Source organism: Bubalus kerabau, chromosome 7, assembly GCF_029407905.1.
Source record: "Bubalus kerabau isolate K-KA32 ecotype Philippines breed swamp buffalo chromosome 7, PCC_UOA_SB_1v2, whole genome shotgun sequence".
In the NCBI taxonomy this organism is placed as follows: domain Eukaryota; kingdom Metazoa; phylum Chordata; class Mammalia; order Artiodactyla; family Bovidae; genus Bubalus; species Bubalus kerabau.
The window spans coordinates 51,749,520-51,774,357 of record NC_073630.1 but is presented as its reverse complement, the minus strand read 5'-3'; the positions used below and the strand labels follow the sequence as shown (position 1 = coordinate 51,774,357).

At 35.9% G+C, this 24,838-nt stretch overlaps 1 long non-coding RNA gene across 1 annotated transcript; it reads right to left on the bottom strand.

Annotated features, from left to right (window-relative positions):
- Positions 1-3,832: 3,832 nt before the first annotated feature.
- On the bottom strand, positions 3,833-21,847 carry LOC129657200 (uncharacterized). Its single transcript, XR_008716601.1, has 4 exons — positions 21,756-21,847; positions 10,677-10,788; positions 10,103-10,221; positions 3,833-3,934 (listed from the first exon to the last, which is right to left on the bottom strand). It is a non-coding gene; the product is annotated as an uncharacterized LOC129657200 (long non-coding RNA).
- Between the last annotated feature and the right edge of the window lie 2,991 nt (positions 21,848-24,838).

Below are 24,838 nucleotides of genomic sequence, written 5' to 3'. Positions count from 1 at the left end.
AAAACAAAATTATCATTTTTCCTGAAAATCCTATTTTCTGCTAGAATTCCATCTCTTTTTTAAGCCTTAGTCATTGTTTGACCTCTGTATTTGAAACATAATATGCACCCACACACATGCTTAGCACAAATAAAATCAGCTTTTTTTGATTTCTCCAAATATGAAAATAATAAGGCATAACAATTAACAGTGCTATTGCTACTTCTATTAATCATTTTAAATTTACTACTTTGTTTTTAAGAGTTTGCTTTTACCTCATGTAGAAATTGTTCATCTATATGTACTTTTATTCATCTTTGTTGTAGGACAAGTCTCAATTTAGGATTTTAGGTACAGTGCTAGACAATTTGTTTTGTGATTGATCAAGGAGATACTATAATTCACTACATGAGAAACATATCATCCTATTTTCTTAGACCATGTAAACAATGCAAAAGACCCTTCCTTATCTGAATATCAATTTTCCTCCAAAGTATTTTGGGACAGAAAGCAGTGTAGAAGAATACTTTTGAAATGCTTGTCCTATGACAATGGTGTGAAAGGTAGCCAATTATGTAGCACCAGAAGTATCAGCAATAGTAATGTATTATCTTACTTTTATTGATTCTGTCATTAGCACTTAGTCTATCGCCTTAGCGAGAAGCTATACATAGAAGATATTACATCATTTATTTTATGCAATTCTAATAATTTCTTTTCAATATACATATTCATTTAATTTTTGCTTAAACCTATTTATTTTCCATATGTTCTCAATAGTTTTTCACAAAAAACTGCAAATGCAATTATCAAAGGAGATAAAATATGGATTATTTATAGTGATATTTTAAACTTGAAGGTATGAAATTCATATCAAGAATAAATATGTGTGAGGTCAGTGGGTGGCCGTGTTGCAGTGGCTTTTGTTGCATGAAGAGAATTAAACATTTAACTGAAAAAATGATATAATGGTTAAGATTTCAGAAAGGTTTCTGTCTGAGTTAGACATTCCATTCATTCCCCAAAAGTGATATGTCATTTATCTTCACAAATCTGCGTCTTTCCAAAGAGCTAAAGTTCCAGCTGTAGAGGGTGAACCCACCCTGCATGTGTCACTTGACCATCATTGAAATGTTGAATGAGTTAGACCCGTCCATATTTAGAATCCTTATTCCTGGTACTCAGACATGATAATTTTTCTTTCCCAATGAGATAGTGTCTGGCCTTTTGACTCAACCCAGTATGATGCCAAGTCAGACTGATGCAGGACTTTTAAAGTCCAAGCGGTTAGGCCTCTTAGATTTAAGGCAAATAATCTACTGTCAGATTTATAGAAAGGGAGATCTTTAAGGCTATGTAACAAAGAGAGCACTCCCTGAAAAGTCAAAAAAATGAGACCCTTAAGTCACCTTTGTCATTCTTGTTTGAATCACAATGCAGTTCTTTGATTCTCACAAAAATGCAGAAAAATTGCATTTATTTGAAATCTCAGATCTCAGCTTCACAAACCTCTATGATAGAATGGAGGTTGTTCCAAAAAGTCAGTATTAAATGGATTATCTATATAAAATATCTAATATAATCCCAAGTACTTTAAATTTTTCAAATTAACCATGTCTATTCAATGTGGAGATGGAGATATGTGTGTATGCATATATGTGCCTATGTAAATCCAAAAATCTAATAGCATATTATAAAAAAAATTGATTACACTTAAAAAAATATGTAGGATTCACCTTATAAAATCTCTAGTACAAAAAGAGCAAATCTACTATCCAAAAATGTGGAAGGCAAAAAAAAGGAAACAAAATAGAAATGGAAAAAAGGGTTTAGATCACTGCTATTTTCTTATATTTTCTAATAATAGGAATATTGAAAGTATTCAGCAGACTTTGCCCATGTTTCCTTATCTTGGGTGTGTATATGTATTTTCCTTTTCTCAGTTTTAAGTCACCAAGGAAAATATCTACTTTATATAAATCATAAAATACAGAAAAGGAACTATGTTAGTAAACTATTTCTATAGTCTGTCTGACCAGGAAAATTTCTGTGTGTGTGTGAGTGTGTGTGTGCACATGCACACACACACGTTCTTGTGCACACGTAATTTGTGTGCTTACATTCTGCTTAGCTTAGTTCACGATTTTTGGTCAAAGAGGCTGTTAGCATATTTAATCTTTATTATCATTATTTTGCCATGAAGACCTTGTTTAATTGCTTGCTTGTTTGACACCTCTCCCTAAAACAGAAAGAGGTAAGCCGAGTCCCCAGTGTCTTCTCCAGAGCAGACTGTGCTTCAGTGCCGAGCCTCACTACTGCACGCAGAAACTGCAGATTCGTGATAGGACCAAAGCACATTTGGTATAATGATCCTTTCTCTCCTTAGTCTACATTCAAATGCCAAGAGTTGCTGAGAGTTAAGGGGGCAATGTTAACTCAGCCAATAGCAGAAAACCAGGAGGCTTTCTAGCACAGTATTCAGACACAGTTCACTTTGCTGCAAATGAGCTAGATGCGTTATTCCCCAACATGAATACTCTGATATCCAAACTCAGATGAAGTCAGGGTGACAGGCTGAAGCTCTCTTCTAGTCATGAATGACCACGGGAGTTGGTGTGAGGTGGGCATCCTAGGTGTCATTAGAGGTAAAGAACCTGACTGCTAATGCAGGAGACTTAAGAGAAGCAGAATCAATCCCTGGGGCAGGAAGATCTCATGGAGGAGGGCATGGCAACCCACTCCAATATTCTTGCCTGGAGAATCCCATGGACAGAGAAGCCTGGCGGGCTACAGCCCATAGGGTCACAAAGAGCTGGACATGACTGAGGCAACCTGGCACACACGCACTTGTCCTCAGTTACACACTTTTCCTGACTAGGTCCGTGTGTTGGTTTTCTTATATAAATGATCCAGAAATTTCAGCAGAAATGTCTGTTATGAGGATGATGAACAGAATCTTTGAGAAAGGGAAATATAGAAAGCCATAGTCCTTCTTCCTCAACTACTCTTATTTGAACATTTTCTAGCAACCTTTCCTAAAGTGCCTGGCCCCTATGCACACATCCAGGTCTGTCCCCTTCATATGAGAACTTTCTTAAAGTAAATTACAACCTCCACCACAGAAAATCTTTCCTTTGTGCCCTCATTCTCCTTGCAACTCAGAGCCTGCTTGTACATCACGCACTGCAGTCCTGGATCATTATGAAAAACAGAAAACATTGGTTTTCTCTATTTTCTACCCAGAGACCATCTCATTTTACTACACTTACAAAGGAAATCTTGTAAATGCAGCTGGGGAAATAAATGAACAAAACATAACATAACCAACCATTCTCTACTTATGGATTAAACATGTAATCAGTTCCTTGTTTTTCAAAGACCATCATTACTTTTGATTCTCAAAATTTCTCTACAAAAGAAAAAAAGATCACACAATTCCTTTGCTTTCACTTGTATAATTAAGAGATCACCAATATATGAATACAATACACAAGTTTTCTTCTCATACTTCTTGATCTGCTTATTTAATCATAATATGGATTTGTACTATTTTAAGGCTAGGTTTAAAAACTGAAAAAAAATCGTTCTAAATTTAATTATTTTAGTACATAGTTTAGTTTTGAAATCATAAGAAACATCTTTAAAATATTAGAGCAAATAGCTTTCAGAAGGTATTGTTTTCATTACAGCCAGAAATCACTCTATACATTACAGATATTATTTAATATTGTCCTTGGAGAAGGCAATGGCACCCCACTCCAGTACTCTTGCCTGGAAAATCCCATGGACGGAGGAGCCTGGTGGGCTGCAGTCCATGGGGTCGTGAAGAGTAGGACACGACTGAGTGACTTCACTTTCACTTTTCACTTTCACACATTGGAGAAGGAAATGGCAACCCACTCCAGTGTTCTTGCCCGGAGAATCCCAGGGACAGGGGAGCCTGATGGGCTGCCATCTATGGGGTCGCACAGAGTTGGACACGACTAAAGTGACTTAGCAGCAGCAGCAGAGCAGCAGCTAAGAGTCTCTAATCACTATTATGCTATCTATTCTAGTATGGGGTTTATAAAATAGTAAGATAGTAATAAAATTAGATGTAATTTTAATATGATCCTATCTGGTTCACATATATTTCTGGTAGTGTTACTTTCAATTACAGAAATGGCCGCTTTAAAGGCAAGAAAAGGAGGGGGAAATATATGTGTGTGTGTGTGTGTGTGTGTGTATACATATATATATGTGTGTGTGTAATATGTATTATATACACATAATCCATTTCAGTGTATCTTTTTCTCTACCACTGACAAAAATATATACTTAGGCAAATACATATGGCCAGATTCACTATTTTTCTTTTCTTGTTAGCTTCCCATCAGAATGTCTTTTACCTGTAAACTTATTAAAACCTTTACATTTAGAAAAAAATAATTTTAAAGTTGCTGAAAATAAATAGGAATATAGACATATGATTCTGTCATCATTAGAAATATTTAAAAAACAATGAAAACATGTTTTAATGATTATATACATTTTTATGATTACAAACATTTGTTATTTTTGTAAATTTTTTTAAATGCTGTACTCTGCTCTCCATGCTACGTCTAAGAGAATGCTAGGCTTATAAAAAGCATTCAGCAACTATTTATTGAATAAATAAATTATGAAAGATGGAAGAATGACCAAACAATGCAAGATATGGTTAATTCTAGGGAGAAAGGGAGTGAGGTAATAATATGATGAAAAGGTACCCAGCTGACCTTTCCTCCTGTATCTATAGGTTTTATTTTAATTAATACACACAGATTTATATTATATAATCCAAAACAATAATATTAGATGACTTGCTGTATAGTAATTTTTATGTTTCAAATATTTATTTTAAATTAAAAAATAATTTATAATAAAATAAAATTATGCAAGTAAACAAATATTTAAAGAATAAAAAGAAATTAAAAGAGAAAACAGATTTCACTATTCTATAAAAACCTAGAACATCTTATAAATTGAAGAGGGCTGGCTTAAGAAGTAGTGAGGTTTTTATGTTTTTTTAACAGAGACTTTAATTAAAAGAGCCTGTTTGGTACCATGTAGGGCTTATTTACCAGGTGATAGATGAAGGAACATATACCTATATCTTTTGCCAAGTGCATAATTCAATGAGTTTTTTCAAATCTATCTAATGTATTTTTCTGTGTGCCATGCTCCTAGAAAATAGTATAATGAGAGTTAATTAATAGAAACCAACCCCTTGCTTAGATTTTCTTCTATACAAGAAAAATAATTCCATCATACAAAAGAAAATATTCAAATGAAAACATCTCTAACATATACCTCTGTCTGCGTGTGTGTGTGTGTGTGTGTGTTCTCTCTCTTAAAAATCTTTCCTAAAACTGTGAGAATCCAGCCAGTGTAGACTTAGTTCATCCAACAATTTTTCTTTAGTCTAAAGCAGAATCATAGTAGTGCTGTTTTGGTAATAAAATATACTCAACTTCCTTAAGTGTCATTTAAAAATCTCCAGCAACAATAAAAACATTTTAAAATGTTCTATGGCATATTCTACTTCAGAGTAAAACCTTTTCTTATTTATAGCATACTTAATTTTACACAGCAACAACTTTCTTCTTAATTTTTAGATATAGTCATATTACGTATTTTTCTATTAGCTTATAATTTAGATTATGAAAAATAAGTGGGTTTGTTTGCATCTCAGAGCAAATTGGAATCAAAACAAATTACATGATCTGAGATTTCTTTTTCTAATTTTTAATTAATGTCACTGAAGTACTTGATCCTGACATTTAAGTACTTCATTTAGCTAATGATTCACTCAACATATTAACAGTAAAGACTGGAAGCACAGAATACAAGTAGAGATTTGTATTTGTTTATACATATAAAAAGCCAATAAGTAAAGCAATTATTAATCTAAAAGTTCATTCAGAATTCAAAAATAAAAAATGTGGTTTAATAAATAGATTGGTTTAAGATTAAAGTTATAAAATACCATGGCTAAAAACATTTTAAAATAGGAAACATTAGATTGCCCACTTATCTCTAGGACACTTTTGGAGTTTAGGTGTTTATATTTTTTATATTTAATGTCTTTGAAGTTATATAAAAATACCATTTATCCAAACTACATCCAAGGGGGATGGGGCAAATAGCTGTTTAGTTAATTACAGGATGAATTCACAGTTTATTTCTCTCAATACTGATGAGCATCTGTTGACCATCAGATCATGTGCCAGATGCTAGAGAAACAACGAAAAAAAAATCTTACTCATTGGTCTTTGGTGGAACTTGATAAGACATAAAAGATAGACATTTAGAAAAATTGTTTCAATGCAACATGGCAGAAGCTGTGATAATTTATGCACATAATGCTATAAAAGTGAAGAAAAGTGTGCTTTAGACAGGGAACGTTGGATCTCAGTATGGTAATCCTTCCTGCCTAGGTGTTAACAAGAGCTTGGGTTGAAAATGATTGGGTGGTTTTGTCAGATTTCTACTCAGTTCCTACCACACAGTCAGCCAAAGCCTTAGGCAGAAGTTCACTCTTGGGGCTGGTGCACTGGGACGACCCAGAGGGATGGAATGGGGAGGGAGGAGGGAGGAGGGTTCAGGATGGGGAACACATGTATACCTGTGGCGGATTCATTTTGATATTTGGCAAAACTAATACAGTTATGTAAAGTTTAAAAATAAAATAAAATTAAAAAAAAAATAAAATGCAGAGAATGAAGAAAAAAAAAAAAGAAGAAGTTCACTCTTCTATTATGTATAACTGCACTGCTTATTGGTTTCTCTCTGCTGAAGAGAAAATCTTTTTATACATAAGTTCTTCATATCTCATTTGCTGTCCTAACACACTGCTCTGTTCCGATTCTTTCCTCTCTTAGAGGCCTTTTCCTCTCTTAGAGGCCTCTTCACCCCAGTGATTCATGAGTAAACTATTCCTCTGTCCCTTAGTATTTCTATGGCCTTCATTAAAACGTGCACCATTTCCACTAATCTATAATGTTTCTAATCACCCTGAGCAGGAAATCACTTTTTAACCCATTTCACCTTCTGTGCCATGAAGATATAGTCAGATATCTCAGAAATTACATTTTTGAGACAGAAGCTATAATTTTATTGGTGCTTAATATGTGACCTAGAATAAATAACAATGACAAAACAGCTTTTGGAATGCTAGATCATCCACATATTTGCATGGTAATAACTACACTACACATTGTTCTCTTCCCCCCTGTGGTTTATGGCCTTTTTAATTTTGATATGTGAAAATTTAACATTATAAATGTAATCTCTTGTCATTATGAGACAATTCTTCTTTGGCACTCAGCTTTCTTTATAGTCCAACTCTCACATCCATACATGACTACTGGAAAAAACATAGCTTTGACTAGATGGACCTTGTTAGCAAAGTAATGTCTCTGCTTTTCAGTATGCTCTCTAGGTAGATCATAACTTTTCTTCCAAGGAGTAAGGGTCTTTTGATTTCATGACTGCAGTCACCAACTGCAGTAATTTTGGAACCCCTAAAAATAAAGTCTGTCTCTGTTTTCCCATCTATCTGCCATGAAGTGATAGGACCAGATGCCATGATCTTAGTTTTCTGAATGTTGAGTTTTAAGCAAAATTTTCACTCTCCTCTTTCACTTTTATCAACAGGCTTTTTACTTCTTCACTTTCTGCCATAAGGGTAGTGTCATCTGCATATCTGAGGTTATCGATATTTCTCCCAGCAATCTTGATTCTAGCTTGTGCTTCCTCCAGTCCAGCATTTCTCATGATGTACTCTGCATATAAATTAAATAAGCAGAGTGACAATATACAAACTTGACACACTCTTTTCCTGATTTGGAACCAGTCTGTCGTTCCATGTCCAGTTCTAACTGTTGCTTCTTAACCTGCATACAGATTTCTCAGGAGGCAGGTCAGGTGGTCTGGTATTCCCATCTATTTAAGAATTTTCCACAGTTTATTGTGATCCACAGAGTCAAAGGCTTTGGCATAGTCAATAAATCAGAAGCAGATGTTTTTCTGGAACTCTCTATTGAGGCGCCTAGAAAGCCAATAAATTAGGTTGGGGGAGAGAGAGAGAGAGAGAGAGAGAGAGAGAGAGAGAGAGAAAGCAGTTTTAAATCCACAGGAAAATAACTGAGGGGAAGATATGAAGAATTGATGCTTTTGAACTGTGGTGTTGGAGAAAATTCCAACAGCAAAGAGACCCAAATAGTCCATCCTAAAGGAAATCTGTCCTGAATATTCATTGGAAGAACTGATGCTGAAGCTGAAACTCCAATACTTTGGCCACCTGATGTGAAGAACTGACTCACTGGAAAAGACCCTGATGCTGTGAAAGATTGAAGACAGGATAAGAAGGGGACGACAGAGGATGAGACAATTGGATGGCATCACCAACTCAATGGACAGGAATTTGAGTAAGCTCTGGGAGTTGGTTATGGACAGGGAAGCCTGGCATGCTGCAGTCCATGGGTCGCAAAGTGTCAGACATGACGGAGGTACTGAACTGAACTGAACTGAGGTCCCTCACTGGTAAAGAACTGCCTGCCAAACTAAGCAGGTTCAATCCCTGGGTCAGGAATATCCCCCCTAGAGAAAGAAATGACAACTCACTCCAGTATTCTTGCCTGGGAAATTCCAGGAACAGAGGAACGAACTGGTTATAGTCCACTGGGTTACAAAGAATCAGACTCAGTTTATCAACTTAACAGCATGTTTATGTTGTTGTTTAGTCACTAAGTTTGTACATAAATTAGGTTGGTATATATATATATATCAACCTAATTTATTAATTCAGAAATGTATTAATCCAGAAATTTATTTATTCGTCCATAGTGGCACATTTGTTACAATTGATTAGCTGACATTGGTATATCATAATCACTCCAAGTTCATAGTTTACCTTAGGGTCCCATTGCTTTTCCACTTTGCAATACTATTAATTTTCTTTTTTTTTCTTTTTTTAATAGCTTTTTTTTAATTACTGTATTTGAATTTTATTTTATTTTTTTTTTTTTTTAATTTTATTTTATTTTTAAACTTTACATAACTGTATTAGATTTGCCAAATATCAAAATGAATCCGCCACAGGTATACTTGCCAAATATCAAAATGAATCCGCCACAGGTATACATGTGTTCCCCATCCCGAGTATGCAAAGCAAAGCCATGCAAGACCTACTGTACCTTACACAGAAATTTATCTTCACTTCAATATGCTCTCAATTTTTCTAAGTCTAGACACAAATATTCAGAATGTATGTGGAGTTTAAAAACTAACACTTACCATTTAGTTTATTTTAAGCACATTATGCAAGCATAAATATTATTGATGGATTAGTAAACTCCTAATTGTCATTTTTATGGTGTTTAGTCATAATGAATTTTCCATTACTCAATATTTCATTAACATGTCTAATTTAAATGATCTACAGACTCTAATTAGGTTCCAGGAAGACAACCATCATGCTGTTCCTAGCAACAACAAAGTAGAGTGGAATGGGTAAAAAGCCGGAGCTCATGTTAAGAAAGCTGTAACGATTCATTTTAACTGAGAAGGAGGATATTACTGTACTCAGGCTGCTGTAACAAAGTACAAAAGACTTAGTGGCTTCAGCAGGAGAAACTATTTTTTCTGGAGGCTGGAAATCCAAAATCATGGTCCTTGCAGAATTGGTGTCCAGTGGGACCCCTGTCCTTGGATTGTAGATGTCTGCCTTCTTGCTGTGATCTCATATGGCCTTCCTCTGTGTTTGTGTGGAGAGAAAGAGATGTCTGGTGTGTCTTCCACCTTTTAAGGATACTAGTCCAATTCAATTAGGGTTCCATCCTTATGACTTTATTTACCCTTAGTTACCTATCTAAAGGCACTATCATCAAAGATCATATTGGGGTTATAGGTTCAACTTACAAATATTGGAGAAAGGCATAGTTTGTTCCATAACAGTGAAGCTTGGATCTCATGTAGTAATCTTGAATATTAAAGTTTTAGAAACATTTGCATTATAATTTAAAGCACAAACTTAAAAATACATTACAGATTGCACTAGACACAACTCGTCTACACATTAATGTGCTGTTAATATACCTACCTTACTATTTATAATGTATTCACTGATGCAATAATCCATTAACAAGAAACCATTGCTCTTCTATTGTCCTTTAAAGGGTTGCAACCATGATCCCTATTTAGAGGAGCCATGATAAAAATCTGTAGATTAGATGGTGAATATAATTGGAAAATGAACCTCTTTAAATAACCTACTTTTATATATGTCTGCTTAAGATAATGTTGCACTATGGTGGACTCTACAAGTTAAAAATCTAATTACAATGTATGGGCACTGTAATGGATAAGTAACTCATTTATTCAGTACTCCTTTTATTCAAGGAGCCATATGTCTTCCAGTCAACAGAATTCCTGTTCATTCAATGGGAATGATGTCAGCCTATTCCTTTCCTATTTCTTGCATAATCTCCTCGGCATTAACATGACCCAGATATGGACCATCTCCATTATACTTATTTTCCATTATAAGTCACTTGTTCATGTATCAGTACCATTCATTCCATTGCCTTCTTGAAATTCAAGTAATGATGTCAGCTGGGCTTGCTTATCTATCTGTGTTTAGCTGATTATTATACAATCTAGTGTGACACATTTACAGGTATGCTGGCAGACTGTCCCTTGAGGTCACAGGAACAACTGGGTCACCACAGCCTCTTGTTATCCAGCAGGTTAGTCAAGGCTTGTTTACATGGCAGCACAGGGCAAATCCTGAAATGCAAATACTTTCTAAGTCTCTGTATCATATTGTCTCTTGCCCATTAGCCAAATCAAATAATATGGTGCACCCTAAGTCACCATGGGAAGGGACTACCAAGATGTGGACAAAAAGAAGTATGAACAACATAGGACATTATGGCAGTAATACAACACAGCAGAGAAAATGTCAGGATCATTTTGGAGCCTTTGGTCAAAATAGAGGATACATGTTTGAGGAAGCTTAGAAACTGGATTAAGAAATGTAAGTATTTTTATCTGATATCAACTGCAAGTTAGGGGGTTTCCACGACCACCCTGAGACTCATTAATCTGCTGGAATGATTCATAGAACTCACTGAAAGCTGTTATACCCATGGTTATGGTTTATTACTCCTAACGGACACAAATTTATATTCACCAAGGGAAGAACTGCATACAGCATAGTCCAGGAAAATTCCAGCTATGAAACATCAAGTCTCTCCCTGTGGAGCTGAGCACAGTATTACTTTCCCTTTAAGGATGGGTGTGCTGCAGGAGAAGACAGTGTATTAAAAAGCAGAGACATCACTTTGCCAACACAGGTCAGTATAGTCAAACTATGGTCTTTCCATAGTTATGTATGGATGTGAGAGTTGGACCATAAACAAAGCTGAGCATCAAAGTATTGATGCTTTTGAAATGTGGTTCTGGAGAAAACTCTTGAAAGTCCCTTTGACTGCAAGGAGATTAAACCACTCAATCCTAAAGGAATATTCATTGCAAGTACTGGTACTGAAGCTGAAGCTCCAATACTTTGGCCACTTGATGCAAAGAGCCAACTCATTAGAAAAGACCCTGATGCTGGGAAAGATTGAAGGCAGGAAGAGAAGGAGGCAGCACAGGATAAGATGGTTGGATGGCAGCACTGATTCAATGAACATGAATTTGGACTTCATTGCATAAGCATGGTTGACTGATCACATGACTGATCTCAGATTCTAGCCCCTCAAGACTTCAAGGAGATATCACATTACCCAAAATCCCCACACTAAATCACTCTTACATTCTTATTCTCTTATCCCCAGGCAAACAGAGACACTCCACCAATTGATGTGCATTGGCTTTATTCTCTGTAGAACCCTAAATAATACAGTAACTGTAATAATTTTAAGGAGATCACTTTGGAAATAAAGTGGAGATTATTATTTTAAGGTAGGCAGGATAATGGGACCCCAAAGATTTTCCTGTCCTAATCTCACAAACCCATAAATATGACAAAAGGAACTCTTAAGATATCATAAAGTTTAGGAACCTTTAAGTGATGAGATTACCCTGGATACCTGGGTGAATCCAATCTAGTCATATTAGATCATATTAATCTCTGTTTAAAAGTAGAGAATCTTGCCTGACTGAGGAGGTAGTTCAAAGTGAGTGAGATCTGATCCTTTATCACTGGCTTAGAAAACAGTTATGTAAAGTTTAAAAATAAAATAAAATTAAAAAAAAAAAAAAAGAAAACAGACAAAGAAGGACTTGAATCTGAGAACGAGGCAGCCTTTGGTATTTGGAAACAACTCTTAGTTTACAGCCAGCAAGAAAATGGGGACATTAGTCGTATAACCACAAGGAACTGGATTCTGCTAACGACCCAAATGGACAGAAAATAGATTCTTCCTTAGTCTCCAAAAAAGAAGCACAGCCCTAATAACAGTTTATTTTAGCCTTTTTATACACATGTTCTACTTCTATAGACATGTTTTCTTTCTTTCTTTCTTTTTTAAATAATATGTTGTTTTAAGTGACTAAGCTTGTGGCTATTTATTATGGAAACAATTGAAAACTTAATGAAGGAGTCAATATCCACTTTCATCTTAGAAGTCAATTTCTAAAATTAAATGTAAGTATGTGAGGCATAAAAATAAAAGAAAGGTCTTTTTTTTTTTTTTTTACCATTTTTTGGCCCAGAGTAACTAAAACCTTTTGAATTTCCTGACAGATAGGATCATCTTTTGTTATTCATAAGAATGCTTTTCTGAACACACCTAAATTTACACTAATGAGCTAATCTATGTAGGGGTGCCTAAATTGCTTCAGGATCAGGTGGGTCTCCAGAATGACCAAGTGATTAGATGGTTGGAAATTTCAGCCTCATCATAGGCTCTGGGAAGGAGAGGTATGGCTATAAATTAAGATTCATGAAAACTCTTGAACAAGGAGTTTGATGAACTACCATACTGGTAAATGTATCCACATGCTGGGGGGGCGGGGGTGCATCCAACTTCTGTTTACTTCTCCCTATGTATAATACCTCTATATCTTGTTATCATCTGTATTCTTCATAATACTCTTTGTTCAGTTCAGTCCCTCAGTTGTGTCCGACTCTTTGAGACCCCATGAATCGCAGCATGCCTGCCTCCCTGTCTATCACCAACTTCCGGAGTTCACTCAAACTCACATCCCTCGAGTCAGTGGTGCCATCCAGCCATCTCATCCTCTGTTGTCCTTTTCTCCTCCTGACCCAATCCCTCCCAGCATCAGAGTCTTTTCCAATGAGTCAACTCTTCCAATGAGGTGGCCAAAGTACTGGAGTTTCAGCTTTAGCATCAGTCCTTCCAATTCTTTCCAGGGCTGATCTCCTTCAGAATTGACTGGTTGGATCTCCTTGCAGTCCAAGGGACTCTCAAGAGTCTTCTCCAACACCACAGTTCAAAAGCATCAATTCTTCAGCGCTCAGCTTTCTTCACAGTCCAACTCTCACATCCATACATGACCACTAGAAAAACCGTAGCCTTGACTAGACAGACCTTTGTTGGCAAAGTAATGTCTCTGCTTTTGAATATGCTATCTAGTTTGGACATAACTTTCCTTCCAAGGAGTAAGTGTCTTTTAATTTCATGGCTGCAGTCACCATCTGCAGTGATTTTGAAGCTCAAAAAAATAAAGTCTGACACTGTTTCCACTGTTTCCCCATCTATTTGCCATGAAGTGATGGGACCAGATGCTATGATATTCGTTTTCTGAATGTTGAGCTTTAAGCCAATATTTTCACTCTCCACTTTCACTTTCATCAAGAGGCTTTTGAGTTCCTCTTCACTTTCTGCCATAAGGGTGGTGTCATCTGCATATGTGAGGTTATTGATATTTCTCCCGGCAATCTTGATTCTAGCTTGTGCTTCCTCCAGCCCAGGATTTCTCATGATGTACTCTGCATATAAGTTAAATAAGCAGGATGACAGTATAGAGCCTTGATGTACTCCTTTTCCTATTTGGAACCAGTCTGTTGTTCCATGTCCTGTTCTTACTGTTGCTTCCTGACCTGCATATAGGTTTCTGAAGAGACAAGTCAGGTGGTCTGGTATTCCCATCTCTTTCAGAATTTTCCACAGTTTATTGTGATCCACACAGTCAAAGGCTTTGGCATAGTCAATAAAGCAGAAATAGATGTTTTTCTGGAACTCTCTTGCTTTTTCCATGATCCAGCAGATGTTGGCAATTTGATCTCTGGTTCCTCTGCCTTTTCTAAAACCAGCTTGAACATCAGGAAGTTCATGGCTCACATATTGCTGAAGCCTGGCTTGGAGAATTTTGAGCATTACTTTACTAGCGTGTGAGATGAGTGCAATTGTGTGGTAGTTTGAGCATTCTTTGGCATTGCCTTTCTTTGGGATTGGAATGAAAACTGACCTTTTCCAGTCCTGTAGCCACTGCTGAGTTTTCCAAATGTGCTGGCATATTGAGTGCAGCACTTTCACAACATCATCTTTCAGTGTTTGAAATAGCTCAACTGGAATTCCATCACCTCCACTAGCTTTGTTTGTAGTGATGCTTTCTAAGGCCCACTTGACTTCACATTCCAGGATATCTGGCTATAGGTGAGTGATCACACCATCGTGATTATCTTAGTCGTGTAGATCTTTTTTGTACAGTTCTTCTGTGTATTCCTGCCACCTCTTCTTAATATCTTCTGCTTCTGTTAGATCCATACCATTTCTGTCCTTTATCGAGGCAATCTTTGCATGAAATGTTCCCTTGGTATCTCTAATTTTCTTGAAGAGATCTCTAGTCTTTCCCATTCTGTTGTTTTTCTCTATTTCTTTGCATTGATCACTGAGGAAGGCTTTCTTATTTCTTCTTGCTATTCTTTGCAACTCTGCATTCAGATGTTTATATCTTTCCTTTTCTCCTTTCCTTTTCACTTCTCTTCTTCTCACAGCTATTTGTAAGGCCTCCCCAGATAGCCATTTTGCTTTTTTGCATTTCTTTTCCATGGGGATGGTCTTGATCCCTGTCTCCTGTACAGTGTGATGAACTTCAGTCCATAGTTAAACAGGAACTCTATCAGGTCTAGTCCCTTAAATCTATTTCCCACCTCCACTGTATAATCATAAGGGATTTGACTTAGGTTATACCTGAACGGTCTAGTGGTTTTCCCTACTTTCTTCAATTTAAGTCTGAATTTGGCCATAAGAAGCTCATGATCTGAGCCACAGTCAGCTCCCGGTCTTGTTTTTGCTGATTGTATAGAGCTTCTCCATCTTTGGCTGCAAAGAATATAATCAATCTGATTTCAATATTGGCCATCTGGTGATGTCCATGTATAGAGTCTTCTCTTGTGTTGTTGGAAGAGGATGTTTGCTATGACCAGCGTGTTCTCTTGGCAAAACTCTATTAGGCTTTGCCCTGTTTCATTCCATATTCCCAGGCCAAATTTGCCTGTTACTCCAGGTGTTTCTTGACTTCCTATTTTTGCATTCCAGTCCACTATAATGAAAAGGACATCTTTTTTGGGTGTTAGTTCTAAAAGGTTTTGTAGGTCTTCATAGAACTGTTCAACTTCAGCTTTTTCAGCGTTAATGGTTGGGCATAGACTTGGATTACCGTGATATTGAATGCTTTGCCTTGGAAACCATATACTCTTTGTATAAACTGGTAAATATAAGTAGTGTTTCTCTGGGTTCTGTGAGCTGCTCTTGCAAATTAATTGCACCCAAGAAGGGATCACAGAGATTTCTGATTTATAGCCAGTTGTTCAGAAGCATATATGACAATATGGACTTGTGATTGATAACACAAATAGTGAGTGGGATTGGAATAATCTTTGGGGTTGTGCCCATAATCTGTGGGCTCTGATGATAACTCTTGGATAGATAGTGTCAGAATTGATTTCACTTATAGTATGCATTATCTCCTGAGATTGGATAATTGCTTAGAGTGTGTTGAAAAACACATCTGAATATTGAATTTCATAGATATTTATAAGTGGCACACCTGGAGACCTTCTCTGGGGGCTGAGACATCCACTCTCCCCCAATAATCTCCATTCACTCAGATTGCATCTTACTCCACATCCCGCTCTAGAGCCAAATGTTGATGCATCTTCTAATCCAGCTGCATAAACCCATTAATTTGTCCCTGTGATTGTTTCAGGGATGGCACAAACCTAGAATTAATCTAATCTCTCTGTGCATTTCTCCATCTAAAGGGGTTGGTTCCCAGGTGGATCCAACTTGGAACATTAATCTTGATGTCCAGGCTTTATATCTGATCATTCAAGTAAGATAAGCTCTTCGTTCTTCTAGACAGTTTGTTGTACAAATGTGTTGATTGGAGCAGGTGAAATCATTTTACTGCCCCAGGAAAAACTACCTGAGTCTGAAACATTTATATAAAAAAAAGGCAGCAGAGAGGACACAGAGTACAGAGAGAACTAAACAAAGCAATGCATAAACAAAAATTCTTAAGAATGCATGATAGTCTGAAATTGCTTCCTTTTATTATTCAAGCTGGTTTCATTGAGTTTTCAATTATTCCTAACAGCCAACAATTAAACTTTCTTATTAGCTACTTCACAAAACTTTAAGATTACTCTTTAAGAGCTGGACTTAACACATTAGAAATTTACAAATGACAAGAATGTATTGTAAAATGGTAGTCATATAAATAATTAGGAAAATGATAGAGTTAATTCTAGTAATTAAAAGGCTTCCCATTTGTATTCTATGCTTTTCCTCAAGTACCGTCTCATCCAGGAAACTGTTTCTGACTTTTTAGGCTACACTGGAGTCTTGTCCTGCACTTTCTTAGTAACCTGTGTGTATTTACATCATGTAATTTAACGTAAATTGGAAATCTCTTTTGATATAGCAACCTCTTGCTTTTGAATAAACTGAACTACATTAAGATATCAAGCACCTATTAGTGTCTGACAAGTAGAAGGTATTTAACAAATATTAGTTGAATTGAACTACTACAAAAAGGTGAGTATAATCCATTTTCTACTTGTTGTATTAAGCTAATGATCTCATATATAGATCTATAGAACCAAATCTATAAGGCATTCTGCCAAGTCCCTGCAGCTTGCCTTGGCTCTCCTGAGTTGGAAAGACCCTAAGATATTTATCTATGGGTCTGTTAAGGTTTATTTTAAGAGACTGTTAATGTGGCTGCTTTCACATTGAGTATTTTACCACTATTCAAGATTCTTTTAATTCAGCCAGATTATTTATAGCATGTCATCAACAGACCTCAAAGGCATCATTGCCCAACATACTTACAGACACTTCCCACTTGGAAGAGAATCTCCAAGTCCACTTCAATTCTATTTTACTTATTCAAAAAAGCCCACAGCTACAAAGGTTTTGTATTAAAGAAGAATTAGATAAAAGGACAAGGAAATTGTGTATCAAGTGACCTAAATCTAGACAATATAATGGCTTTTTCTTAGAGTTCATTTGCTTTTATTCTATTATCACTATCACTTCATCTTTTATTTCAAACAAATTAGCAAACTGACAAGTGAAAAGTCTAGATTATTAGTGAAAGGAGGACCATTCAAATAGAGAAAGGGAGAGTTATATTTAATACTTCTCTCAGCCTAAAATGTCAGAAATTCCAAGTTTGCAGTTCAAATGAGATATAATAGTTCTCTACAGCAAAACATTAACAGCTAATATCTTAGTTTGTTGAAAATGACATTATCACTTAAGTCTATGCTAAACTAGTAAGGAGATATAGAAAACCTGAATAATACAGAGCTAGGATTTCAGAATTTTATAATCGAATTAAGACTTCAGAAGTCCAGAACAAGATAGAAAATGGAAATGGTTAGAAATCCAGTTTATATTTAATAAAATTTATAAAATACATTTCTAAAATTTTTCAAAAAAAAAACCCTCTTAGATTACATACATATTACTAGTGCGTTTTATTCTTCTTTGTATACTTTTTGTTGTTTAGTCTCTAAGTTGTGTCTAACACTTTGTGACCCATGGACTGCAGCATGACAGTCTTTCCTGTCCTTTATCATCTCCTGGGGTTTGCTCAAACTCATTGAGTTGTTGCCATCCAACCATCTCATTCTCTGTCTTCCGATGTTTTAGTTTTTATAACTTCTTGGGGGTTTTTTTGTAATAGGAGAATGAACTATTATATCCTGTTTTGTTTATATTGAGGAATTATATTTGCATTGGGTTTATTTATATATTTTATAAAATTCAATAGCCTATCTGGCTAATACATAATAGGTTATTTCCATTCATATATAAAACTATTTTTAATTGTGAAAGTAAAACTTAAAAGCAAAATAAAATACAGTCACTGAGTTAAATATTTTGAGTTTAAGCATGAAAAAGAAAGAAAGAACATCTCTAAACAAATTCATTTAGCTCTATTTACCTTAATTATGCCTCTATAACTATTTTAATATTTCCTGTTTTCTGAAGTAAATTTCCTCATGTTTAAACAAAGGCTTACATTTTCCAAAGGCAGCTTTCTCTCTCCTTTCTGCTATCTATAAAAATGTAATGCCAAAGGGATGATATATAATGCACAATATGAAACATGCCAGTGATAAAGCTGGAAGTTAGACACAAAGGTCTGACATAGAGAGTAAGATTTTAAATAGCATGAAATGGCATGGAGTAACTCAATGCATCTTTATCAAATCTTGATTAAAATCACTACAATAAATGTTGAGCCAAAAAATTGCAACCAACATTTAATTTTAAAAAATTACCTTCATATATATGCGTTAGTATACTGTATTGGTATTTTTCTTTCTGGCTTACTTCACTCTGTATAATAGGCTCCAGTTTCATCCACCTCATTAGAACTGATTCAAATGTATTCTTTTTAATGGCTGAGTAATACTCCATTGTGTATATGTACCACAGCTTTCTTATCCATTTATCTGCTGATGGACATCTAGGTTGCTTCCATGTCCAATGGTGGATTCATTTTGATATTTGGCAAAACTAATACAATTATGTAAAGTTTAAAAAATAAAATAAAATTAAAAAAAAAAAACTTTGAATGAAAAAAAAAATTACCTTCATTTTTATTTTTTGTACTTTAGCATCTTTAATGGAATATAAATCCAGCACTATTTGTTAATGAGCAAATCTGTGTTAATTAAATTTGTTTACTTTTTCACAAGGGTATACATAAAATTACTTTTTAGGAAAAGTGTTTTCCAAATTAAGCAAAAACTATACCCAGCGGTGGATGTGACTGCTGATAGAAGCAAGGTCCGATGCTGTAAAGAGCAATATTGCATAGGAACCTGGAATGTCAGGTCCATGAATCAAGGCAAATTGGAAGTGGTCAAACAAGAGATGGCAAGAGTGAATGTTGACATTTTAGGAATCAGCAAACTCAAATGGACTGGATTGGGTGAATTTAACTCAGATGACCATTATATCTACTACTGCGGGCAGGAATCCCTCAGAAGAAATGGAGTAGCCATCATGGTCAACAAAAGAGTCCATAATGCAGTACTTGGATGCAATCTCAAAAACAACAGAATGATCTCTGTTCATTTCCAAGGCAAACCATTCATTATCACGGTAATCCAAGTCTATGCCCCAACCAGTAACGCTGATGAAGCTGAAGTTGAACAGTTCTATGAAAACCTACAAGACCTTTTAGAACTAACACCCAAAAAATATGTCCTTTTCATTATAGGGGACTGGAATGCAAAAGTAGAAAGTCAAGAAACACCTGGAGTAAGAGGCAAATTTGGCCTTGGAATATGGAATGAAGCAGGGCAAAGACTAATAAAGTTTTGCCAAGAAAATGCACTGGTCATAGCAAACACCCTCTTCCAACAAAACAAGAGAAGACTCTACACATGGCCATCACCAAATGGTCAACACCGAAATCAGATTGATTATGTTCTTTGCAGCCAAAGATGGAGAAGCTCTATACGGTAAACAGAAACAAGACTGGGAGCTGACTGTGGCTCAGATCATGAACTCCTTATTACCAAATTCAGACTTAAATTGAAGAAAGTAGGGAAAATCACTAGACCATTCAGGTATGTCCTAAATCAAATCCCTTATGATTATACAGTGGAAGTGACAAATAGATTTAAGGGCCTAGATCTGATAGATAGATTGCCTGATGAACTATGGAATGAGGTTTGTGACATTGTACAGGAGACAGGGATCAAGACCATCCCCATGGAAAAGAAATGCAAAAAAGCAAAATGGCTGTCTGGGGAGGCCTTACAAATAACTGTGAAAAGAAGAGAAGCGAAAAGCAAAGGAGAAAAGGAAAGATATAAGCATCTGAATACAGAGTTCCAAGAATAGCAAGAAGAGATAAGAAAGCCTTCCTCAGTGAGCAATGCAAAAAAAAAAATATATATATAGAGGAAAACAACAGAATGGGAAAGACTAGAGATCTCTTCAAGAAAATTAGAGATGCCAAGGGAACATTTCATGCAAAGATGGGCTCCATAAAGGACAGAAATGGTATGGACCTAACAGAAGCAGAAGATATTAAGAAGAGGTGGCAAGAATACACAGAAAACCTGTACAAAAAAAGATCTTCACGACCATGATCATGGCATCCAGTCCCATCACTTCATGGGAAATAGATGGGGAAACAGTGGAAACACTGTCAGACTTTATTTTGGGGGGCTCCAAAATCACTGCAGATGGTGATTGCAGCCATGAAATTAAAAAACGCTTACTCCTTGGAAGGAAAGTTATGACCAACCTAGATAACATATTTCAAAGCAGAGACATTACTTTGCCAACAAAGGTCCATCTAGTCAAGGTTATGGTTTTTCCGGTGGTCATGTATGGATGTGATAGTTGGACTATGAAGAAGGCTGAACGCCAAAGAATTGATGCTTTTGAACTGTGGTGTTGGAGAAGACTCTTGAGAGTCCCTTGAACTGCAAGGAGATCCAACCAGTCCATTCTGAAGGAGATCAGCCCTGGGATTTCTTTGGAGGGAATGATGCTGAAGCTGAAACTCCAGTACTTTGGCCACCTCATGCAAAGGGCTGACTCACTGGAAAAGACTCTGATGCTGGGAGGGATTGGGGGCAGGAGGAGAAGGGGACGACAGAGGATGAGATGGCTGGACGGCATCAGTGACTCGATGGACATGAGTCTGAGTGAACTCCGGGAGTTTGTGATGCACAAGGAGGCCTGGCGTGCTGCGATTCATGGGGTCGCAAAGAGTCGGACAAGACTGAGCAACTGAACTGAACTGATCTAATACTCACTATTGGATCAATCAGATTCTACTACAAGATTTTAAAATTATTTTGCTCCTTTGCTTGTATCTGATCTGACCAATCTAGACAAAATATCCTCCAACTTAACTTGGCCAAATTTAGTCAGTCTTCTTTTCTCCCAATGGATCCTTAGACTTTGGCTCATCTTTGTTTTTTTTTTTTTTTTTTTTAAATTTTATTTTATTTTTAAACTTTACATAACTGTAGTTTAAGAAAGTACTGCAATTGGAAACAGTTCCTCCTTAAAGGGGGTCTCCTGAGAACTGACTGCCCTCAGGGAAAAACATTATTTGGTCAACAATCAGATCCTATCATCTGTTCATCCCTCTCTCCAACACCCATTTCTTTCAAGCCTAATTTACTCCTCTCTGGACAAGAGTCCTTTCTGCCTAGCCTTTGAGACAAAGGTAGACCTTACCCTCAGAGTGTTCTCCCTGTTGTGAAAGTCTATTTGAGTAAAATCTCTCTTTACCTACATCCAGATTTCTTTTTCACTTGAGTCTCCAAGGTATTTCTTCATCAGTTCCATGCCACAGTCCAGAAATGAGGCATTGGCTTCCTGGAATAACAAATGAACATGTCAGCATCTTTTTTTTTTTTTTTTTAAAGAGTACTTTGTGCCAGATTCTTAAACATAAACTGTTTAATAGGACTATCTTTAAGATGTATCCATCTTTATTAGCCCTTTTTTATACATGAGAAAACTGATGAGTTTAGCATTCAGTTAGATGGGAATTCTAACATCTTGTGCTTAGCCATTACACCATACTTTCTCATGATTTTCCCCCAAATAATCTATTCATTCTTCCCTTGCTTCCAGCTGTGCTATGCAGAAGAGAAATACTGTCATGTTATCCCTCAAAACACTATTACACTGCTTCTAAAATTCTGTTTTAATTTTGGATTTGAAAATTGAAGTTTTAACCAGTTTTTAAAGTAATAGCATTTTAGTTTACCTTATATACTTGATGTTAAACTGCTTTAAAATAGTTTGCAAATCAAGAAAATCTATATGTATATTCATGCAAAATAAAATACAAATATGTCTACCCAGTGTTTTCATAAAAATCTGGTTGCTTTAAGATAGAAATGATGATATTAACATCCTGTTCATTTATTATGGTTTATCTGTGGGTCTAATGTTGAGAAACATTAACCTAATAATATTAAGTTTGAAGTTATCAATATAATTTTTCCTTCTCCTATAAAATTTTCTTAGATTAAAAAAATAATTCAGTAAAGTAACTAAATAATATAACAATTTAGATACCAGATGATAATATTAGAATTACTAACATATATTTTTAATAGTTCAGACCTTTTATACAAATGAATTTATTTATTAATACAAAAAAAGTAGAGTTACAAATATATAAAGCAAACTTATGGTTATGGGGAAATAGGAGAGAAGAGATAAATCAGAAGAATTGAAATTGACACATACACACTGTCTCTGCATGGTCAGTTGCTCAGTGGTGTCCAACTCTTTGCAACACTATGGACTGTAGCATGCCAGACTCCTTTGTCCATGTGATTATCCCAGCAAGAATACTGGAATGTATTTCCAGTATTTCCAGTACATTCCACTGGAATGTATTTCCAGTGATTTCCTCCTCCAGGGCACATTTCTGGCTCAGAGACTAAACCCACATCCTGCACTGACAGGTAAACTCTTTACCACTGAGTCACCTGGGAATAGATAACTAATAATGACCTATTGAGTAGCACAGGGAATTCTACCCAATATCTGTAATGGCCTATATGTGAAAAGAATCTAAAAAAGGGTAGATACTTGTATATGTATAACTGATTTACTTTGCTGTACACCTGAAACTCATACAACACTAATGAGTGTTGTAAATCAACTATATTCCAATGAAAATTTTAAAAAAAAATGTTCAGATATTTAAAAAAAATAGAATGTTATAGGTAAATGAGAGGTCTTTGTTTCTCTCCTCAGCCCACTTCCCCTTCATCCAGACTGAGTTTATTTTCATAAAATTGGTTTTTCTAATCAATTAAAAAAAAAAAGACTTTATGCATGTCATTTTTTGTACACTTGGAAAATTATATCTAAGCTCTCTTACTGTAACTTGTCTTTTTCCACTCAACATTGTGTTTTGGCAATTTGCCTTGAAACATAAACTTGATAATATTGAATGCTGTGTGTATGGTGCAAATAGCTTGAGAACCCCATGAACAGTATGAAAAGGCAAAAAGATATAACGCTGAAATATGAACTCTCCAGGCCGGTAGGTGTCCATTATGCTACTAGAGAAGAGTGGAGAAATAACTTCAGAAAGAATGAAAGGTGGAGCCAAAGAGAAAAGCAATGCTCAGTTGTGGATGTGACTGGTGATAGAAGTAAAGTCTATAAAGAGCAATATTTCATAGGAACCTGGAATGTTAGGTCCATGAATCAAGGTAAATTGGAAGTGGTCAAACAGGAGATGGCAAGAGTGAACATCAACGTTTTAGGAATCAGTGAACTAAAATGGACTGGAATGGGTGAATTTAATTCAGATGAACATTATATCTACTACTGTGGGTAAGAATCCCTTCGAAGAAATGGAGTAGCCCTCATAGTCAACAAAAGAGTCCAAAATGCAGTACTTGGGTGCAATCTCAAAAATGACAGAATGATCTCTGTTCATTTCCAAGGAAACTCATTCAATATCACAGTAATCCAAGACTATGCCCCAACAAGTAATGCTAAAAAAGCTGAAATTGAATGGCTCTTTGAAGAACTACAAGACCTTCTAGAACTAACACACAAAAAAAGGATATCCTTTTCGTCATAGGGGACTGGAGTGCAAAAGCAGGAAGTCAAGAAATACCTGGAGAAACAGGCAAATTTGGCCTTGTTGTACAAAATTAAGCATGGCAAAGGTTAACAGAGTTGTGCCAAGAGAACTCAATGGGCATAGCAAACACCTTCTTCCAACAACACAAGAGAAGACTTTACACATGGACATCATCAGATGGTCAATACTGAAATCAGATTGATTATATTCTTTACAACTGAAGATGGAGAAGCTCTATACAGTCAGCAAAAACAAACTGCAAGCTGACTGTTGCTCAGATCATGATCCCTTATTGCCAAATTCAGACTTAAAGTAAAGAAAGTAGGAAAAACCACTAGAACATTCAGGTATGACCTAAATCAAATCCCTTACTATTTTACAGTAGAATTGACACACAGATTCAAGGGATTAAATCTGATAGACAGACTTCCTGAAGAACTATGGACAGAAGTTCATGACATTGTACAGGAAGCAGTGATCAATACCGCCCCCAAAAAAAAGAAATGTAAAAAGGCAAAATGGTTGTCTGAGGAGGCCTTACAAATAGTTGAGAAAAAAGAAGCTAAAGGCAAAGGAGAAAAGGAAAGATATACCCATTTGAATGAAGAGTCTCAAAGAATAGCAAGGAGAGATAAAGAAAGCCTTACTCAGTGATCAGTGCAAAGAAACAGAGGAAAACAATGGAATGGAAATGACTAGAGATCTCTTCAAGAGTATTAGAGACACCAAGGGAATATTTCATGCAATGATG